General features: G+C 35.0%; 1 long non-coding RNA gene across 3 annotated transcripts; it reads right to left on the minus strand.

The window, feature by feature from the left end:
* Positions 1-2,795: 2,795 nt before the first annotated feature.
* Positions 2,796-20,937, minus strand: LOC594282. 3 transcript variants are annotated; one of them, XR_004062477.1, is made up of 6 exons: positions 16,989-17,365; positions 5,587-5,817; positions 5,139-5,370; positions 4,674-4,906; positions 4,345-4,441; positions 2,796-3,729 (listed from the first exon to the last, which is right to left on the minus strand). It is a non-coding gene; the product is annotated as an uncharacterized LOC594282 (long non-coding RNA). The 3 variants fall into 3 exon arrangements; XR_004062478.1 differs by lacking the exons at positions 2,796-3,729; positions 4,345-4,441; positions 4,674-4,906 and adding exons at positions 19,252-19,275; positions 19,593-19,652; positions 20,602-20,937 and having other exon boundaries at positions 4,913-5,370; positions 16,989-17,138; XR_004062476.1 differs by lacking the exons at positions 2,796-3,729; positions 4,345-4,441; positions 4,674-4,906; positions 5,139-5,370; positions 16,989-17,365 and adding exons at positions 6,050-6,282; positions 6,512-11,166 and having other exon boundaries at positions 5,726-5,817.
* Between the last annotated feature and the right edge of the window lie 2,563 nt (positions 20,938-23,500).

The raw sequence follows: 23,500 nt of genomic DNA on the forward strand, positions 1-23,500 counted from the left end.
GTCCAGGCGCCATTTTGTCCGTGTCTGGTCCATTTTAAGGCCTTTCTTTCTTCCTTCCTATCTCAACTATCCTAGATCCTACAACCTTCTAACAAATTCCTCTAGATAGTCTAAGAGATGTTCTTTCATCTGCGACGTATAACCTGACCTTCAAAATGCCATCTTCGTACTCAAAATTCAAATCTGAAACCGACTCCATCAAAAATCTCTCAAATTCTCGAAAATTTGACCCCTAAATAATCTAAAACTGCCATAACTTTCTCATATAAATTTCGTTTTGTTTTTAAATCTCACAGTATCTTTATCTCATAATTGCACATAGCCATGCAAAATTTCACGCTCCAATGGCTTTGCACAACATAAATAGCGCCCTCTAAAGTTCTGGGAATTGGCTTTCTCTCTGTGGCCGTATCCCCATAATGGCTTGGCAAACCCGTATCCTTTTTTGGATTTAGATACTTGAAGATATGCCCTTTCCAGCCATATACAAAATTATATACCCTACTACTGACCAAATTTGAGAAAATTGCCCTCCAAATTCGCCATTTTCAAGAAAATTCCGAAATAACTTCAACTTGCTCTAAAATGGCGATCTTTATACCTACATCAATGAAACTTGACAGCCACATGTATCCATATAGATGGCAACTGTCTGCCAAGTTTAGTAAATGTCAATTATGTCACCGCAAAGTTATCGCTAAAAATGATGAGTTTGCTATGCACTACATGATAGCGCGTTTAATGCGTGCAATACGTTGCACGCAGATGAATATGGTGTCAAACTGACCGCAATGAAGTGCCCTTTTGAATGATGCAAGTATGGTATATGTTCACACGGAAAATTGTGAGTAAATCACATTTGAACAAGGGTCACTACACGAATTCCGCCGAGAATCCGCCCAATAATAACACGTATCGGCTAGCTATGACGTCATTTTTTAAAGACTGTTTTTCGCCCCCTAAACGTTCTCTTTTTTCCTTAAAATTTACTCTTCAAATTGCTCGTAATCACTCATGCGAGAAATATACATTATATGAGTTACATCTAATGAAAGAAGAGGATCTAAGCTTTACAAATATGTGTCATTTATCAATCATAATTGTGATTAAGTTATAATAAAACATCGATAGTTATCGGTTTCGTTTTTGTCCGGGACGCACTGTATACAGGGCGTATCATAATAAAGGATATTGAAGTTTAATGACGATTTATATGATCACTACTGATTTTATAATCAAGCATTTTATGTCTGTTGTAAAGGACAGAATGTCCTCTTTTTAATGACACCCCGATCATACTACTACTGTCACAGTTGACTGAATAACAAAGCATTGCTGTCCACCATGTGAAAGGTGCACTGTGACAAGTAAGCATTCACAGATAAATTCTAAAGATTAGTGCTTGTGTCAGCCCCGACATATCGAAATGATGAACAATGAGTGGATTATGTGTCTAAGAAGGAAATGTTATCAAACTTGGCACAGTGCACCTTTCACATGGTGGACAGCAATGCTTTGTTATTCAGTCAACTGTGACAGTAGTAGTATGATCGGGGTGTCATTAAAAAGAGGACATTCTGTCCTTTACAACAGACATAAAATGCTTGATTATGAAATCAGTAGTGATCATATAAATCGTCATTAAACTTCAATATCCTTTATTATGATACGCCCTATCTCCGTTTATCTTTCAGGATGTTATTTTTGTTGTCATCATATTCTATCACCTAGCTTTCTTCATTTTCCTGTTTTCATAATTCTATTTTTTGTACCTGTCAGCAGCTATAGTTTTTATCCTTTTGTTGTTTCCTCTTTGTAGTTGTCCTTTTGTTTATATATCTTTTTTTTTTTTTTTTTTTGTCTTGCTTATTTTGTTCATTCTTATTTTCATCCTTTTCTTATCTTTATGTTTTATAGTCTACAAAAGAATTACCCCTGGTTGTATAATAAGAATTACAGATTTAAAGTTCCTATCAACGAGGCCACTCAAATAATCCAAATTCTCCTCAAAAATGAGGGTCCGCTGGCCATTCACGAGGATCATTACACATAAAGCTCTCTATTCATAAGGTTGACTGTTCCCAACTAAAATATGGGATCACTATTTATAAGGGTCTTTTATCACAAATAAATAATTCATATTAAAAATAAGGGGTCGCAATTATATGATAAATTGGTTGCTATTCATAATTTTAAAAGGGGCTTATTTTTCAATATAGGTCGCTATTACTAAAGGAGTAAAGGGGTCGTTATTCATAATAGAACACAGGTGCGCTATTCATATATTTTTTAAAATGAGGGTTTTGATGCTTATAATTTAGCAAAGGGGTCTGTATATTATGAATAGTGACTAGTGACCCTTATGAAAATTGGTCCTTTATCCAAAATATGAATATTCATGTTACGTCCCTTTCCCGAATAGTGACCCTTGCGGATAGCGGTCCTTATGTATATTATAAATAGCAGCCTGTTGTTATGATATGAATAGCAGTTTGCCAGTATATGGTAGAAGTGCATTATAAATAGCAACCCTTATGAATAATGACATTTATGAATAATGATCCTTATGGATAGCAAGGTTATCCCATTTAAAATGCTGTTGTCACCCCTCCCCTCTCCACACACACACTTCTATCTCTCATTTACTCTTGTTATTTTCCCTCTCATTCATCTATCTTCTTTTCTATGTAATTCCATTTATGTATTCTTTCTTTTTCATATTCACATCTTTCTTTCATAGATGTTTTTCTAATTTCCATGTCACATCTACTACAAAAATAGAAATAAGCAATTACCACAGTAATAATGATTTTAATAATGCAATAGTGATGACAAGTTTAACAGAAAAAAATAAATAGGAAAACTTTAATTTTTATGTCACTGTAATGTAGTGGCAGCAAACTCTAACATTTGTTCCATTACACAAAAAGACTAAAATGAGAATTTCCTAAATTTACGACTACCGGTAGGTAGATTTTTTTGTGTGGAAGATCTATATCAACGTGCTACCCAAAATGTACTTTTAGATTTGCCTGAAATGAAAAGGCGTTTAGAAGAAAAACAGAAATTAATGATATTTAGTCTCCAACCAATGAAAAAAATACCACAAATACATCACAGTTGAATGGTTCATTTGCCAATTTGAGATTCCCATATGTCTAGTGTTTACAAATTTCACAAATTAATAATTTCCTAGTTTGACTGATTTTGTTTAAAATTTCACCAATCTGCTTATATGATTTTTTTTTTCTTCCTCAGAACAATTTTATAGTAAAGTTAAATTTCCCATTAAAGAATCAGTTCCTTCTTTCGCTCTTTTTTCACATACACACAAAAAGTGTCTTTCAAGCAAGAAATTTGTAATAATTAAATATGAAGACATTGTACAAAATTCTATTTTCACTAGGATGTAACTTTTCAATGTTTTCATGTGTATAATTATGATTCTAATCAAATATCAAAACCACAAAAAGGATAGTCAATATTGTAAACATTTTAGTGGTTTTTAAATCATGCAATTTTCACTTACTTAAAACAAGTATTACATAAAAGAATCCATACAAATAAATAAGACAGTGCCAATATCAGTTGTGTGAGGTTGTTTATTCCAATCATGTGCATTGCTGGAGATAATAACAAATCATCGGTGCTTGATGGATGAAATATAGATAAGGTCATTGGTCAAAGTGCAAAGAGCCATCTATCTACCAATGATTCAAAATGAGGTACCTGCAATAGAAGAAGAATAAAAAGTGTGTGCTATGAATTTTCACTTCATTATTTTTTGCATTTCAATTTTGCTTTCATTTTCTACAACAATGAATGTATGTGTAATCGTGTATGATCTAAAAGTAATATCAAATTGCAATAACAAGTTGTTCTGAAGAAGAGCAAAATAATTGAAATACAATTTATCTCATATTCTTCTTTATTTTGTCTATTTTCCTTTCACTGCACCATGATAGATAATGGTGCATATTATAAGTGTTGTATTATTATTATATCATTATAATAATATACACTGTGAGATGACGAGTTGATTTATAGGAATGAAATGTGAACTATAAAGTTGTGAATTGCTACTGTTATAGTATATCATAACAATGTTTCTAACTGTTCTTTCACCTAACTTACTATCAAAATTGAAAACAAAAACAAAACTTTTCATTAATTGTCATCAGTATTACGGTTCTGCAACCTAAGTGGTGCCCATTGGTCCCCCATGATCCTCTTTTTCTTATGATAATTAAGAGCCGAGTTGATGAGATAACCACCTGTCAGTGACCACACTAATCCCTCTAATCCCTCCTGGCTGATCTAGTGCAGAGGGGCATTAATACTCACTCTTGTTCACATTGCCTGAGATGTTGAAGAGTTTGGTGGCCTGGTTGCGTTCACGTCCAAAGCCAGCGAACCACAGAGCTCCCCTCCTGCAGATGATCTGAAAGTTAGCATAATGGGGAAGAAACAGAGATTGAAAATCCTCAAAGTTCCTGCAATGATGCTTGTTGACAGGATTATGCATAACTAAGCGGTGCCCATTGGTCTCCCATGATCCTCTTTTTCTTATTTTAATTAAGAGCTGAGTTGATGAGATAACCACCTGTCAGTGACCACACTCATCCCTCTAATCCCTCCTGGCTGATCTAGTGCAGAGGGGCATTAATACTCACTCTTTAGGGATCATAGAAGTAGATGAACCCCCTGGGTTGACAGCCAAGAGGTTATCCCAACCCCCCTCTACACCACCAGCGTGCTTCTTAATCAAGAACTTGAGGGGGGTAGACTTGGACTCCTCCACGGTACAGGGAGTGTTCACATTGCCTGAGATGTTGAAGAGTTTGGTGGCCTGGTTGCGTTCACGTCCAAAGCCAGCGAACCGCAGAGCTCCCCTCCTGCAGATGATCTGAAAGTTAGCATAATGGGGAAGAAACAGAGATTGAAAATCCTCAAAGTTCCTGCAATGATGCTTGTTGACAGGATAATGCATAACTAAGCGGTGCCCATTAGTCTCCCATTATCCTCTTTTTCTTATGTTAATTAAGAGCTCAGTTGATGAGATAACCACCTTTCAGTGACCACACTAATCCCTCTAATCCCTCCTGGCTGATCTAGTGCAGAGGGGCATTAATACTCACTCTTTAGGGATCATAGAAGTAGATGAACCCCCTGGGTTGACAGCCAAGAGGTTATCCCAACCGCCCTCTACACCACCAGCGTGCTTCTCAATCAAGAACTTGAGAGGGGTAGACTTGGACTTCTCCACGGTACAGGGAGTGTTCACTTGCCTGAGATGTTGAAGAGATTGGTGGCCTGGTTGCGTTCACGTCCAAAGCCAGCGAACCACAGATCTCCCCTCCTGCAGATGATCTGAAAGTCAGCATAATGGGGGAAGAAACAGAGATTGAAAATTCTCAAAGTTCCTGCAAAGATGCTTATTGACAGGATTATGCATACCTAAGCGGTGTCCATTAGTCCCCCATGATCCTCTTTTTCTTATGTTAATTATATCCACCTGTCAGTGACCACACTTATCCCTCTAATCCCTCCTGGCCCGATCTAGTGCAGAGGGGCATTAATACTCACTCTTTAGGGATCATAGAAGTAGATGCACCCCCTGGGTTGACAGCCAAGAGGTTATCCCAACCGCCCTCTACACCACCAGCGTGCTTCTCAATCAAGAACTTGAGAGGGTAGACTTGGACTCCTCCACGGTACAGGGAGTGTTCACATTGCCTGAGATGTTGAAGAGCTAGGTGGCCTGGTTGCGTTCCATCCAAAGCCAGCGAACCACAGAGCTCCCCTCCTGCAGATGATCTGAAAGTTAGCATAATGGGAAAGAAACAGAGATTGAAAATCCTCAAAGTTCCTGCAATGATGCTTGTTGACAGGATTATGCATACCTAAGCGGTGCCCATTGGTCTCCCATGATCCTCTTTTTCTTATGTTAATTAAGAGCTGAGTTGATGAGATAACCACCTGTCAGTGACCACACTTATCCCTCTAATCCCTCCTGGCTAATCTAGTGCAGAGGGGCATTAATACTCACTCTTTAGGGATCATAGAAGTAGATAAAACCCCTGGGTTGACAGCTAAGAGGTTATCCCAACCATCCACTACACCACCAGCGTGCTTCTCAACCAAGAACTTGAGGGGGGTAGACTTGGACTTCTCCACGGAACAGGGAGTGTTCACATCGCCTGAGATGTTGAAGAGTTTGGTGCCCTAGTTGTGTTAACGTCCAAAGCCAGCGAACCACAGAGCTTCCCTCCTGCAGATGATCTGAAAGTTAGCATAATGGGGAAGAAACAGAGATTGAAAATTCTCAAAGTTCCTGCAATGATGCTTGACAGGATTATGCATACCTAAGCGGTGCCCATTGGTCTCTCATGATCCTCTTTTTCTTATGTTAATTAAGAGCTGAGTTGATGAGATAACCACCTGTCAGTGATCACACTAATCCCTCTAATCTCTCCTAGCCGATCTAGTGCAGAGGGGCTTTAATACTCACTCTTTAGGGATCATAGAAGTAGATGAACCCCCTGGGTTGACAGCTAAGAGGTTATCCCAACCCCCCTCTACACCACCAGCGTGCTTCTCAATCAAGAACTTGAGGGGGGTAGACTTGGACTCCTCCACGGTACAGGGAGTGTTCACATTGCCGGATACAATTTAGCACTAAAAATAAAGCTTGTATTACTTTCCTTGTTGACAAATATGCAGTAATGCTAAACTAGGATCTTAATACATTCATGATAACTATAGTAAGTTGGTACAATACATATATCTTGCAAATCAAACCCTCTTATGTAAACATGGTCTATTATAGTTCCTCTTTCTGTTGTTGGATTGGTTACAAATTGCTTATATCCATAACTAATGAAAAACTTTACTAAACAAGAACTTTGTGTATAATTTTCATTAAAATCTCCCATAATGATAACTTTGTTACTATGATTATGAGCTGTTTCTACCAAATTCTTCAAATGCATGAGAAACACAGACATCTTGTATGAGGCTGGTCTATATATTACAACAAGTAAGACTGAAAACTTTGAAACTATGTGAATAGCAATATTTTCAATGTTATTTGTTAAATGTAATCTAGAAAATGATTTGATAATTTTGCCGTAACATGACACTCCACCATGTGTTTGTTGTCCAAGTTTGGTAGTTATTTCACTTGAATTATTATAAGCCATGTGTCTTGGTTGATGGTAACTTTTGTAATCTGATAATTCTACATCCAAAGGAAAATACTCATCTTTCAGCCAGGTTTCTGTGAGGCAAATAAAGTCTGCATTCATATTTTGAATCTGTTTACAAAGGTCTTCAAAGTGTAATCTTAAACCTTGAACATTATGTAATATTATCATCTGCTCATTAGATAAGCTTGGTGTACATTGTGTTTCCAAAAAGTGAGGCATTTCTGCAATGGACTCGGAAATACTCTCATTACAATATATGTATTTAATATCAAACTCTTTCAAAGTCAGTCCTTTTAAAGATGTTAAACGGCTCAATCCCACATAAGCTTGGCCAGCACAAAAGATACCTTTCATATTAAATAAACACTTTTCCAAACTTAAACCTTGAACTTTGTGAATTGTTGAAGCATATGCTAGCTTTAATGGAAATTGCAAGCGTTTAAAATTATCATGAACCTCCTCTACTTTTGCAATACGAACAGAATTTTCATAATCTTTACATACGTTATTAGTCTTTCTAAATTTGGCACCAACTTTATCATTATCAAACTGCACATATATATACTTTAGTGTAAATGGTTCAGTTCCTTCAATGAATGCCTTTACAGTTCCAATTTGGCCATTACTTAAACCGTCTGATGTATCTATGTTTCGTGTAAGAATAACCCTCACTCCAACTGCAATGGATAATTTTTCAGGTAATGTTACTTTTTCTTTTTTGTTTTTCTTTATAGAAATAGATTTAGGGTTAGAATCAACTGCTTTAGTAACTTTGATTTCTTTGAAATTTTGTAGACAGCATGTGTATATTATGTGCATCAACATCTTTATTTTTAGGATAGATATGTAAAACATCTTCCGTATATTCATGAGTCTCACAACTTCTTAAAAGTGATAGATCATGTTCATCTACATCCTCATTTCTTTTTCTTATGCGCAATTTGTTCAGTAAATTTGCAAACTCAGCATCATCTTTCTGACGCATTATCTCGTCTAGTTCTATTATCTTGAAATTGTCATGCCATAAACTTGAATTAACAGATTCATTATACAAAGGTATGCCTCCCACTGGAGCCAATTGATAAAAGTCTCCCACAGCAATAACACTTACATGACCAAAATCACTAGATTTTCCTTTTATTTGTTGAAGACGTCCATGAATATAACCAAAAATATTCTGATCCACCATAGAAATTTCATCAATTATAACAATTTGAACTTGAGATAAAGTGTTTCGCAACGAACTAAGTCTCTCTTCAGTCAGTGGCACATAAGGTAAACGCATTCTAAGGGGGAGTGAGAAAGCACTATGTATTGTTAGACCTTGAATGTTAAAGGCTGCAACACCAGTTGGTGCAACTTTCAAAACTACAATGGAATCAGGGTTTTCAGAAGTTTTCGCTAATATCCGTGTTGCTTCTGTATATATACATCGTACAAGATGTGATTTTCCAACACCAGCTCCTCCAGTAAGGAACGCAAAAAAAGGGTCAATGTTAGAGTCTAATGTCTTATTAATACACCATTCTCTCACTTTGTAAAAGACTTCACATTGTTTAGTGTTCATGGATCTAAATAACGACATTTTATCTTGCTCTGACAATTTAGGTTCACGTAATTCAATCCTATGGTGTGAATCACTACTATCCTTCGTACATAAGTCAGGTACCGCACACTCGCTATCACTCTCATATGTAACAGAGTCTTTGTCATTCTCTTCCTCAAGCCTACTTTTCTCTGATTCTGGACACAAGGTTGACCAAGCATCAATATCTTCTGGCATATTCTCAAGAAATTTCTTTGCTTTATCAAATGATTCTGCATCTTTTTCATAGAAAGCTTTATTTCTGGCAACTACTGTCCGAACCTTTTTAACCTTCAAATTGAGTTGCACACTTCCAAGAAAAAAGAATTGTTCATAACACTTAAACTCTGATGGCTTTAGTTCAACATTTGTTCTATAAGGTAAAAAAAGTTGAAGCATACTTTGATAAAACCTTTCAGTATTTGTCTCAACATTAAATCTTGGATACCTAATGATAGCATTTTTCTTTGTTCTTTTCTGCACAAAACCATGTCCATTCAACAATTTATGAATATTCTTCTGTTGTTTTCTTTGCTTACCATACAAAACCCTGTATTCAGAACAGAAAGTTGCTAAACACATAAATTCAAACACTTCATTATGAGGACGATTCTTGTACCTGTCTACCTTGTTCTTGGCCCAAATATTATCATCATCATCTGATTTTGACTTAATGATTGACAATGGTAAACTTAATCTTGTTGGATTTTCACCGACCGGTATGAATTCTACTTTTCGTGAAAATTCCTTTAAACTGAGACCACACACTCTATACACAGCTTCTTGAGCGGAAACTTCTCTATTTTTAATAAAAGCATGGCCAAGTTCCTTCATACATTTTTTAGTATCGTTATTACCAGTTGATATTTCATCATAAACAGCTTGCAAAACCTTGCCCAATTCACGTTCTGATTTAGAAATGTAGGCCACTATATACTGAACACAAGCATATACATCACATACAAACTGTATATCACAATTAGCATTCCAAGCACGCAATACATGTTTATTATATTGATTTACCCATACAGATTTTAAATTTCGACTATGTACAATAGATACCCTTTCTGCAACCATACAATATGCCTTTTCAAATTCCTTCTGTGATGTATTAAGCTCTTCAAACAATTCTTCTATACTATTGTATTCACTTGTAGCATCCCTCAATTTGTCTTTCACTGATGATACTAGATCCCTAGCTTTAGCCATAACAAACGGGTCTTTATCAGGTTTCGGTCTAACCACAAATGTTCTTTGTGAAGGAGGTCTAGGAAAATTAAAGCGACATTCTTTGCGCCCCTTTTTACAAGATTTAGAATGTTTTTTGCTATGCATTTGCACATGTTCTAGTATATCCTTCAATTCTTCATCCTCTTCTGTTGTTGGCAAATGGCATGTAATGTATTCATCAACAAATTCTTGAACTCTTTCATCACTATCTGTGTCTAGTTTAGGAGCATTTTCAATCCACACAAGCCCATGAATATGAGGACTTCCACGTAATTGAAATTCCACTCTAAAAAAAGAGTCTACTACTTTACCTATTGGTTTTGCTTTAGATTTAATAACATTTGTAACAAACAGATGAAATCTTTTGTCAAACATTCGAGCAGCTGTGACAGGATTACTTCTTAATACAGCACATTTCTCATTCCAATCCATCGTTTCCGCAGTCCTTGTAGTATCACCTTGTTGTTTTAAAATTGTATTTACTACTTCTGGCCATCTTAAATCAGCGCTTGAAAAGCTGACAAAAAAAGTTGGTATTCCCAGCTGACGAATCATTGCTAGCAAGTCTTTTTGAACTCTTTGCCAATATGGAGGTGTTCCTCTTACAGATGACAGGAATCTATAACCTCTATCAGACTTCAAAATTTTACTCACTTCTTTATCATTCTTTAGCATAGAGGCTGTCACTTCTTTATCGTCACTGGTCTTTTGACCACCTGTTCGTAAAGCTATAGATATACTAGACATTACATTTTCAATTTCACTTATGTATTGTGCATAAAATATATAGTCTGTATTTTGTGCAAATCTGTTATCTACATTCATTAATCGATTATGGAAATACCTTTTTAGTGAAATTTTCTGATCACGTTTTTCATGATATGTATTAAGACCTTGTGGAAAAAGGGTAGGAAATGTTTGTGCTTCAGTCCATAGATTAAATAAAATACGTAAAGGAGTTGATCCTTCACATGGAGCAATACATAAAATGTCAGCAAATTCTTCATCCAGTAATTGTTGCCCAATATTTACAGGTTGGAGACAAGAGTCAAGTGGTATTCCTCGTAACTTATCATCATCATCATCATCATCATCATCATCATCAATGACTTCTTCTTCATTTGATTCATTTTGTGTTTTCATTTCATCTGTTGCCTTTTTTTCATGTTTTTCATTATCTAATTCGACAATACATTTATTTTTCATTTTATTATCATGATTATCATCATGAGCAACATGGATAGTTTCTTCTTGGAGACAGGAATCAAGTGGTAATCCTCTTAGCTTATCATTATCCTCATCAATGGCTTCTTTATTTGTTTCATTTTGTGCTGTAGTATTCAGGAAAAGTTTTTCTTCTTTAGCAATATCTAATTGTTCACCACATTCATCATTCTTTACAGTTTCAGAATTATCATCAATTACAACAGTTTCGCTTTCTTCAATATGTTCAATAGTCCACATTGCATCAATATCTATTGTATGATACCATTTATTATATTTCTTCAAATACTGCAAAGCATCCATGACATTTTTGGTATTGACATTACGATATTCATAATACCCTTTATACGACAACTTTCTTTTAAGCTTGACACGTACTAATTGATCATCACATGGTTGTCTTGGAAGTACACTAACTGCTTTTGACATATTCGATGGTACACTGACAACAGGACCTTTTACAGAAAACTGTCCTCCCTTTGGTAAACAAACAATTTTCATGAAAGAAATATTTTGTGAAATCAAATGACATTCAAGGCTATTCAATTTCAGTAAAGTGTCCGGTATGTCATTCAAATGTAGATTATTAGTCCAAGCTTCTGATGACACTTTATTTTGTTTCAATTTTCGATGACATGTGTAACAAATCCACAGTTTGCCTCGGCACAGTTTAATCATACAGTCTTTAGAACAAGAACTTGTACAAACATGAAGGTACTTTTCAGATATGCATTTACTTATTTTATATTTCAATTTATGACATTGCAAAACTTGAGTACGAAACAATAATTTCAAACATACTGAGCAAACGTATTCTGGTCCATTACAATGAAACTTTTGGAACTTACTTATAACATCACAGATACTTTTCTTCTTATGATAATGATTTTTTTGTTTTTGCCGCAGTGCTGCAGAATAAGTTTTATCTAATCCATACTTCAGTCTTAGTGCACGCAATTTTTTTGTTCTAAACAAAACATTCCTGTGGTATTTGTCTTTGCAATCTTGGTAAAAGCTCAAATTTTTCTTTCTTCCATACTGCAATCGTGATTTTTGTAGCATATAATTTCTATGCGAAGCGTTGCTTTTATACTTAATACGATGATACATATTATGACTTAGTCTAAAATTTACATCAGTGTTATACTTCAAAAATATTGCTCTTTTCTTCTTTGATTGATATATATCATTAGTTTTGTATTTTCTGCTTTGAGCTATTTTTGTCTGAGATCGATGCAGTTCATCTGTCTTGTATTTCATTTTCATTTTTTTGCCCAATATTTTCTGACATCTATGCATTTCATCTGTGTTGTATCTAATTTTTTGGGCAGATTTCTTTTGAGATTGATGCACTTTATTTGTCTGGTATTTAATCTTTTCATCAGATAATATTTTAGAACGAAACAAGTCATCTGTCTTATATTTGGTCTTTTTGACAGAGTTTTGCTTTGTCCTGTACAATTCACTTGTCTTGTATTTACTTTCTTTAAGGATTGGTTTTACCCTAGATAACTTCATTTTCACTTTCTGTTGTTTAAGTTTCCTTTTGTATCCAGTTTTCCTTGCTTTACCCCTGAATCTTGAAAACACTCTTCTAGGTTCAATAGATGCATCCTTACATGATTTATTACCTTCTTGGTCAAAAATGTCTGAAGCACTATTTATTCTTATTTTTTTGCTGGGAGGCTCTTCACAATTCCTGTCAATTCCATCCTCATTAATATACTCAGCATCTTCATAACTTTTATGAAAATCTTCAGCATCAGCGACAATCTCAATAACACCATTACTTTGCACAGATAACACAACATCATAATGTATTCCACCTGTATGGTTTAAATATATGCCTCTGTTTGTTGTAACCTCTCCCATTTTGGCTTTATTCCCACAAAATATATGCCAACGTTTCAATTCTTCATCATAAATGTAAATATCGATTTCCAGCAAATTCGCAGTTACTAATATCTCTATCTCTGATGCCCATATGCCATAATCCATTATTCTTTGGCTTTTTGCATATTGTAAAACGGAAGAAAAATTTCTTCCCAAATAACCAACAAAAATATCAGAGTTTGATGTGAGAAAATCTACAACCGCAACTCTTATGTCCATATGATTATCTTCAAATTTACAGATTGCATAGGAAATACTACGATAAAAGCAATTACCATCACCAATGATTGTTTTCAGTTCAAGTGGACACCCTAAACATTGATTTGGAATAACAGCATCGGCAGACTGAAGTAGATGTTTATGTGAAATACTCAATTTTCTACATAGCTTTAACTTATCTTGTTTTACAATGGGTTCAAAAAAAAGATTTTTTCTTGTAACACCTAATACAACAACATCATCATTTTCATGTTCAAGTGATAAATCTTTGCTTGCAGCTTCACAACCAATTTTTTCATCTTTGTCATTAATCATCATTTTTTTCTGGCAAACATTTGTTTTTATAACTTTACAGGTAGAAAATTGCTGAGATTTACTTATAGTCATATTACCAGTGGAAGTAGGTATTTTATGCAGCTCCAGTTTCATTTTTTTAATTTGCACAACCTCTCCTTCGTAGAACAAATTGGTATTACATGTACCTTCTATTCCTGCAGAATATTGCATACTAGTATTACTGCCATCTTTACTACTATTATTTTGTGTACTGTTTTTTCTGTTCTTTTTATGATTTACTATACAACAGGTTTCTTCATTTGTGGTTTTGTCAAGCTTCAACACAGCGTTTTTCTGAGAAATTAAAGGGCATTCAAGGCCTTTCCTTTCAACATGTGACATCAAATTTTCAGTGAACAACCTATCATTATATTCTTGCTTAGGAGACTTTTCATAACCAATTGTATAACTATCTTTGGTTTCACATTTCTTGGTATTAAGTATCTCAGATGTACACTCAGAATTGTTTTCTTGAATCACTTCAAATGCAATATTTCTTTGTTTACATTCATTATCAGGTTCTTTATTACCCTCAACATGTATTGCATTTATAGTGCTTTCATTGCTTGGGATTTGAGTTTCTGTTCCAGGTTCACTTGTCAATAACTTTGGCAGTTTTTCATTTAATGTTTCAGAGTCTCCTGAACTTCTATGAAGATCTACACCAGTCAATTCGTAACATGCATTAAGAAAACCAACATTCATAGACCTAGCTAAGTTTGTAATATGCTTGTAAACACCTTGCCATGATGATGTAAACATAAGAATGCTCTTGCCATCCTGAATTTGGAGGCCAGTCTTGGATCTCGAATGTGAATCAAAAATGCAATAACCATCAAGTGTGGATATGACAATGAGTGTGCTTCCATTGAAAGTGAAAAAACAAGCATCATGTTGACAAAGTTCTTGAGCAAGGGCTCGTTTCAAAATAATCCATTTATATTCAGGCATTTCTTTTCCAATAATGTAACCTTTAACAGGTTCTTTGTAATTCATTGTAAATACATCATCAAAACCTTCTAGAACTTCAGGTAGATTTGATATCAACAAAAAGTCCTGACTTTTTGTATTGATCTTTCGAATAAGGCCATACAACTCATTGCCATGAACTAGAATATTATCTAAATCCTTACTGCACCAGTATTGTATATTCTTGATTCTGCTAAACATCACAGCTGACAAACAATTGGCCACACATTGCTTTCCACTATTTTCACCAAATCTATAATTTCCTTGATTGAAGTTTCCATGAACAACAGGTAGTAATGCGGTAGAACTATCAACATTGGTGTTAGATGTGCCACCTTTACATTTGTCTTTTTGTATGCCTAAACCAGTAGATGTGGAAGCCATACAAGTATCATCTTGTTGCAAGCTTAACTTAGATTTCCCATATCCACTCTCCTTTAAAAGAGATGCACACATAATGCTAGTACTGTTACAAGCCTCAACAACTTTACTTCCATTTACTTTCTTGGTAGTTTTATCCTGGACAATCACCTTGCCTTTTGTTTGTGGCACAGATTGCATATGTTTATGTAAGCTTGTTTCAAGAATGTTAGTGCACTCTTCCTGTGTGTTTACAGCATTTAAAGATATGGGGAAAGTACATGTATTACGTAACGTTGCTGCATATCTGATGTGCAACTTTCAAATTTAAACTCCTTCACGTGGGATAAACATGTAGGCTGAATATCATCATTATCACTATTATACTCTTTTTGGCAAGGTGTTTGCTTCATTCTAGTACTGCTACTCTCTAACATAAATGCTTGATCTCTGTTTACATTCTCAGTCTTTCCACTATGTAGATCTACATGTACATGTATGTCGTCCTTGTCTTGTGACACAAACTGCATAGAATAATCTAAGCATTTATCCTTGTTCTCAACTTTCTCTTCAATTCTTTGATAATCTTTCAAAGATGTAGGAGCAGTACTTGTACTATACTGCTGCGTGTCTGATATGCAGTATTCAAAGTCATACGTTTTTATGCGGGCTGTGTCTGTCAGCTTTATTACATCACTGTCACTTTCCACACAACTTTCCTTATCACAATTGACAACATCTGTATTTACACTATTCTTCTGAACTCTGTCTTCGTTGTGTGAAACACAGAGCATATCTTCAATTGAATACTTTGGATCATGCTGTTCAATTACTGGAGACACACAGTTCTCAGATTTTCCTGTCGCAGTTGCACCCATTACTTAAAAAACACCATTACACTGATAATTCATCGACAATGCAAGTTGAATGATGTACTTATGAACACCTTGGTATGACTTCGCATGCATCAAAATACTTGTCCCATTTCCTACATCAATTCCTAAATGATTACGAGAATGAGGATCGAAAATGTAGTAACCATCACACGAAGACATGACTGATAATGTTTCGTTTCCAAAATTAACAAAAGTTACATCACTTTTGTCAAGAGTTTCTTCTAAAGCAGCAGAAAGAGGTAAAAACTTTGCATCCTTCTGTTGATCTTTAAGTTCAGTTACATATCCATTTACAGTTTCAGCATAGTGCACAGTGTACTCGTGCTTACCATCTTCTATATTACATGGCAAATCTGATGTTTGTAACAAGTCATGGTTGCAAGCAGAAATGTCTGTAATAGATTCATAAAGGCGATTTCCTCTCAGAAGTATGCAATCAAGGTCATCTCTATTCCATGTACTTGGACTTTTTGTTTTCGAATATATCATTGACATTAAACCATTACATTTACACTGTTTTCCACTACTTGATCCAAATTGTTTGTCACTCTGATGAAAGTGCCCAGAAGCAACAAGACTAGTATCAAACAGGTTGCATCTTGTTTCAATGTCTGAACTTTCACATTTAGTATTAATATCACTTTGACATTTTGTTTCACTAGTTCCAAACAAGCTATTGGTTTGTTTCATTCCTTTATCATTAACTCCTTTTCTAATCTGCCTTTTTCTTACATGGTCTTTCCTCAAAATAACTGTACCATCTTCAGACACTTCAACAGTGCCCATCTTTCTTTTTCGATTGACCTTTGGACGATCCATCAAGGCATCATCAGTGTGAACAAAATTAGCTGACCTTTGACTTTGAATTTGTCCTGTTTTTGACTCTAACCCAATCACATCCTTCAACGTCATTTTCTATGTCACTTTTCTTATTGCCCTCCTGAATTCCAATTTCACTGTCTTTATTTATGCTACTACATTGATCACTCTCTGCATTTTTCTCAATATTTTTCCTTCTTTTATCACCAGAAAATGTAGAACCTTTCAACTTTGCCTTATATGATTTACCTTTCTTGTGTGGTTTCTTTGATTTTCTTGATCCTCCTCCAGACATTTCTTTGAGACATGTTCCAGGTGTTCTTTGCTGTCCACTCTGTACTGTGTACTCATCATGGTCAATAATGCATTCGTCAATCAAGAAATCATAGTATCCATCATCTGAAAAAATACCGAAATTGTCAATGATACTACATGAGTAATTTGAGTACCCACAAATGCATATCCATACCACATTCAAATAATCTGTTTTTCCTTTACATATACCAGAGTTTATGAAGCAATCATGGTACCATCTCTTACACTCTTCACATTGCGTTTGACCAAATGTTTTCCTGTCAAATGTACAACTTTCACATTGGCTTTTACAAATACTGTCTGCTTGTTTTATTCTGCTTTCAATTTCTCTAGCTTTTACAATAATACACAATACCTCAATTTCATCTATCAATTCTTTACATTCCGATGTCAAAAAAGCCATGGCTTAAGTTCAGGTCATACAATATAATAACACTATATGTTTGATCTAGATTCCAATATGAACAAGATTAAACTATATCAATGAGTGTCTGAGATAATAATATGTGTCTTTTTTCCTGAGCTTCTTGTTAATTCTGAAAATATTCTAAGGCCAACTCAATCACAAAGCAAAAACAATTAATACAACTTCTCAAATTCTCCTACTATAAAAATCAACTTTCACGTATAGAAATAAACTTTCAAGAACTAATTATCAACTTCAGAATTATATATCAACTTTCAGTATTAGATAGCAACTTTGAGGTATTAAATATCAACTTTCAGGTAGTAATTACCAACTTTCAGGAAGTAATTAACAATTTTCAGGTAGTAGATATCAACTTTCAAGTATTAAATATCAACTTTCAGTTTAAACAACAACTTTCAGGTACTAGATATCAACTTTCAGGTATTAAATATAAACTTTCAGGTAGTAAATATCAACTTTCAGGTAGTAGATATCAACTTTCAAGTATCAAATATGAACTTTCAGATATTAAATAGCAACTTTCAGGTAGTAAATATCAACTTTTCGGGACTAAATATCAACTTTTCGGGACTAAATATCATCTTTCAGGTATTAGATATCAACTTTCAGGTATTATATCATTTCAGATATAAAATCAACTTTCAGGTACTACATGTACATTGTATATCAACTTTCAGGTAGTAGATATTAACTTTCAGGTAAAGAAATCAACTTTCAAGTATTGGATGTCAACTTTAAACTAAAGAAGTTCATTGAAAGCAATTCAAAGATTCAAGTAAGTACAAATGAACAAAAGCTTTTCTAAAAATTCTGTAAGGTATATTAAATTCCAATTATCTGCAACTGCTCTCCTCTTCCTGCTTTCCTTTCTTTTTAATTGGTTTGACTTATTTAAGATGTTTATTTGTCCTCTCACATGCTACAACCTTGATTTTTCTTACTCTCTCCTCAGTTTATTTCTAAAGTTTCTCTTTGCTTCCTTTTCAGTTCTCTTAATTTCAAAATTCTCTTTGGGTGTTTCTTAATTTGTTTCACTTTTTGAGACTTGTTTTTGGTTTCTGTTGCTTTCTTTTTAGCTCCTTTAAATTTCTCTATACTTTAATTAGCAATTACTCTGTCTGTCTTTGCTTTAGTTAAATTAACAACCTTTCTCCTAGTTCCTCAACGTTTCTCTTTAGTTTTTTCTTGGTCTTTATTTACTTCTTTTAACTTTAGCTTTTTCTATAATCTTTTGTTTCAGTGAATGTATCAAAAATAATTCAGTTTAAGAATACATTCAGCGTAGAGAAATTCAGTCAATGTAAAGAAATTCAATCAGTGTAAAGAATTTGTTCAGCATAAAGAAATTCAGTCATTGCTTCAGGCAAGTACAAGGGTACAGGCCAAGTTACTAAGCTCAAACATCAAATGTCTTAAACATTAAACAATTGCTTTTGTCTATAGCAACCTGTACTTGGCACACCAACTGCGTAGCTCAAATCAGTGGATTACTGCCGATTGCCAGACAAGAAAAAAACAAGGATAGAAAGTTACGAACACATAACAGACACACAACACAAGACAATAAAAAAGACACAAGACAATACAAAGAATAATAGTAAAGCTTCAACACAAAACAATTGCTTTTGTCTATAGCAACTTTCACTTGGCACACCAACTGCGTAGCTCAAATCAGTGGATTACTGCCAGTTGCCAGACAGGAAAACACAAATGACACAAAAAATACAAACAAAACAAAAGACAAAACTCCACGTAGCTATTACACACCTCAGAGAAATGGTCAGATCCAACCTAAAGGGGAAAAAAAGATAAAAACAGATGTAAATGATATATACCCACTCAGAAACAAAAGTCTTACACATTAACTACTTAACGTCTGCCTACTATTTATAAAAAAAAATGCTATTCATTTAACCAACATTATGAATAGCAAACTTATAAAAAGTGGTCCTTATGAATAGGGGGGTAATTTGTCAATGGTTTACTTGCTATACTGTCGTTGAAATTTAACCTTTTTATTTTTTGACCTCCATATAATGGGACATAGTTCTAGACTAGTACCTTTAAAGTCAATACTATAGTCTTTCTAGTACTACAACCATACTTACAATTACATGTTGATGTTCTACGGAAAGTGTGTAAGCTCAAATTTGAGTGAATATCAGCAACTGAAAGTAAATTCAAAATAACAAACATTGTGATAAACAAATTGATAACATTTACTTTCATCAACATTACTGGCTAGAGTGCCCAACTCTGCGCATGCACATACAGTGTAACTGTAACTGCCAATTTTGATAAACAAAACGTGCAACATAGACTCTGTCTCTACATCTAGACCTAAAATAAATGTTTGTCCTTATTTCAGCAATAGATAGACCTAGTCTATTCATGAAAAAAACAAGTCAAAATAATGACAATTTAAAAAAACAAAGTCTTATTTTAGCAGATTTTACGCAATGTAACCATGGTTTGGACTGAACGGAGCGCACACCTCCCTTAGCCGATCCAACAAATAGGGGGAAGGGTAATTTTAAATTTTAAACTGATTGTTGGGGCAAGTGATCTCTTGGGGCTAGCAAAAAAATAAGTGCATATATATTTTGCTTACGTCTAGCCAGATATAAGCCCGGGGAGGAGCACGGTTCAGGAAAGTGGCAAAATTTGGAATTAGGACTCAGTAGGCCTAGGGCTAGGTCGGAGTAAACCTAACTTAGATCTAGATTCTAGGATGCAAACAACATTTCAATCACTGATTTAACAAAGACATTTTTAGAATTTTGGGGGTAGCCCCCTAATATGGGGAATATGGAGAATAACCTGATCTTTCATATGACACCTCATTCATTGAAGTTCACCTTCAACATCACGAGTAATAAAGCCAGGTTTGAATTTCAATTTATATAAAATCATCGACCAATTTTCATAGTCGCGCAATGCACGCAGACTGCATAGGGATACGTGCGATCTCTATGGGACGTATTTTAGCACACAGGTACGGCCGGGTGCGCGATCAAACACCCTACATGTATAATGTACGGTACATAGAGTCTAAGTTTATCCTAAATAAAAACATTAGTTAATTGTGTGTTTATTGTAAGTAAAGAGAAAACTTACCACCGAGAAAATGAAGTAAACTAAGTAGAATCTAGGTCTAAGACACGTACGTACTAAACGTGACGTACGGACGTCTGGGCGCAAGCTGACAGAAATAACCTAATCGTGAAAATTAGCCCCCAAAATAGAGTTTTGACTCAATTGCAATAACAGTTGTAACTATTGTCGCCAAAATACTAGACGTCACGTGATTATTATGTCTCATTTTTTAATTTGTTACAACATTTTAGTTCTAGATCTAGATTTATATTTATCTATCTTTTAGGATATATCGAAAAAAAAAGTATCGTACAGTTTTGTGCAACTCACCAAATTGACCATACTCCCCCACTCAGTAATTTCCATTTCACCAAGGAGATGTACTCCTTGGTTTCACACAATTCGTTGGTTTCACATAGCGCTTGCCCAGCCCATCACATTTCAAGTAAGAGTTCGTTGGCCCTGCCGCGCGCTCTTGTCTAGACACTATGGTATCGCACAATCAACAAAATACATATAAATCGCCGGTAACCCAACATTTTTCTCTTTCTTTAAATAAAATATTCCACTTACTGACTTTCCAAATGTTATTCTTTGTTTCTTCCCTCTTTCAACTCCTCTTATGTTAGTCTTTGTTCTTCCTTCGTTCACTTCTGATGTTATTCGTTGTATATATATATATATATTTTTTTTCAATCTTCCGTCATGTTAATTTTAACTTTCCTTCTATCGTTTTTCTTTCTGTTTTTGTTTATGTTATTCTTTGTTTTTCTATTTTTCATCTTCTATTCTATCTGTCCATTATATATTCCTTATCATGTTCTCTTTCTTTCTCTAATTATGTTGTTCTTTTTTCTCCTTCTATTATCCCTAATAGCGTTGTTATCATTGTATCACTTTTCTTTATATCTAATTTCCCCATGTCAAATAGGGTATCTACATATGATATAAATATTCCTTAGTCAAATTAAGTACAATTACCCTTTCAAATAATATTGGTCCTTTATTCAAACTATAAATAGCTAACATATATGTCAAAAAACAAATAACCACAATGTTCGTGCATAAATGTAAATATCTGCTATAGCTTTAACATTTCTATTCATTATAGATTTAACATTTCAAGATGCCAATAGCTTAAATATGTCCACATCTCTGCTAAAACTTTATCCCTAAAAAAACATGAGAGTCATTGCACGCACATCGTTCCGACACGATTGCATTTCTAGTTAAGGTTTTCTTCACGTTATTTATTCATTTCTGTTGAAGTATAATATGTTTTCGTGTACGTTAAATTATTTTGAAATAGAAATTGCCTTTAAGTTATATGTACGGTGCCATGTCAAAAGAAAATAAATATCCGCTCTCTGGTAATTTATCTCATTTGATATTGCAACTCCGGCACAGCGTTTTTCAACTGGGGTGCCGCAAGAGAATGATTTGAAAAACGTTGATTTTGTTTAAAAAAATCAAATACCAGAAACGGTTAAAATATGTAATTACAAGAGAAAATAAAATTTGGAAGATACTAAAGTGTCTTCCTTCCTCGCTCGCTGACAATATTTTGACAGAAAGGAAAAAAGGGCAACGAGAGGCCCGAATATCCTCATATTAGTGTATCAAGGACATGACCGAATATATCACTTTTTTATGTACATTCGGCGGCAAGGTGCCCGCATACAGTACTTTAAATAGTTTCTAGTGTGTGGATTACAAACTATTTTTTTTACCAGTTTGAAAATGTCTTTTTATTCTTAAATGTGCCCATACGTGTGTGCATAGTACTTGACGAGAGCCAGAGTCATGCAAAATTAATAGTCTGTAAAGACTTTGGGATTTGGGAGAAACTTTTCATTTCTTAAGAGGGTACCGTGACTAACAAAAAGCTAAAATAACGCTGCTCCAGAGAAATGTATTTCTATGCATTTTGAAAAGCGCTGGACAATTACCTAAAACTAACATCCTTCGTGGAAATTAGCAACCGCGCTGGCGTTGCATAAATCATAATAAAAGGCAACTGTGTAGTAATGGGAAAGACAACGTGCTACAGTATTTGAAAGAATATGGGGTCATGCAGGGGATCTTATGGGCTCGTAGCCATCTCTCAATGTGTCAGATCGTCTTTTGCTATTGAATCCTGATTGTCCACGGGGTTAGTTGTCATCGGAGGGTAATTGTCCTCGGGGGGGGGGGGGGGTAATTATCATCGGGGGGTAGTTGTCCTCGGGGGGTAAATGTCCTTGGGGGTAATTGTACTAGGGGGTAATTGTCCTCGGGGGGTAATTGTCCTCGGGGGTAGTTGTCCTCGGGGGGTAATTGTCCTCGGGGGTTATTCTCCGGGGGGTAATTTTCCGGGGGGTAATTGTCCTTGGGGGGGAAGTTGTCCTCGGGGGTGATTCTCCGGGGGGTAATATTCCAGGGGGTAATTGTCCTTTGGGGGTAGTTGTCCTCGGGGGGGGGGGGGGTAATTTTCCGGGGGGTGATTGCCCAGGGGGTAGTTGTCCTAGAACCTTTGAAACATTGTTCGGAACTCTGCAACTTTGCAACAATTATTACTATAGTTATTATGAATGTCGCATATTTGTTATTTGTTTTAGATTTGAAGATTTACTCAAGTAGATTCACTGTAACCCAGGTACTTAAACAAAGACATCAGACAAGTACGACAGAAAGAGCTGACGTAGATATCAAGGCAAGTGATATAATTGGTGGATGGGGGGGGGGGGCATTTTTTCCATTAAGTACTAAACGATAAAGTTAGGCCTACATATTTTATTGACATGGTTGTTGTGTCATGGAGGTGATGTCGTTAAAGGATGTACTGAGCATGTTGTGAGGAAAAAAACGAATATGTAAAGAATATATTGACTTTCCCCATTTACTAAAAATATCCATACTGTTGTTTTTAGGATTTGATTGA

The sequence above is a fragment of the Strongylocentrotus purpuratus genome, unplaced genomic scaffold (genome assembly GCF_000002235.5).
Source record: "Strongylocentrotus purpuratus isolate Spur 01 unplaced genomic scaffold, Spur_5.0 spur5_scaffold_1, whole genome shotgun sequence".
NCBI classification, from domain to species: Eukaryota; Metazoa; Echinodermata; class Echinoidea; order Camarodonta; family Strongylocentrotidae; genus Strongylocentrotus; species Strongylocentrotus purpuratus.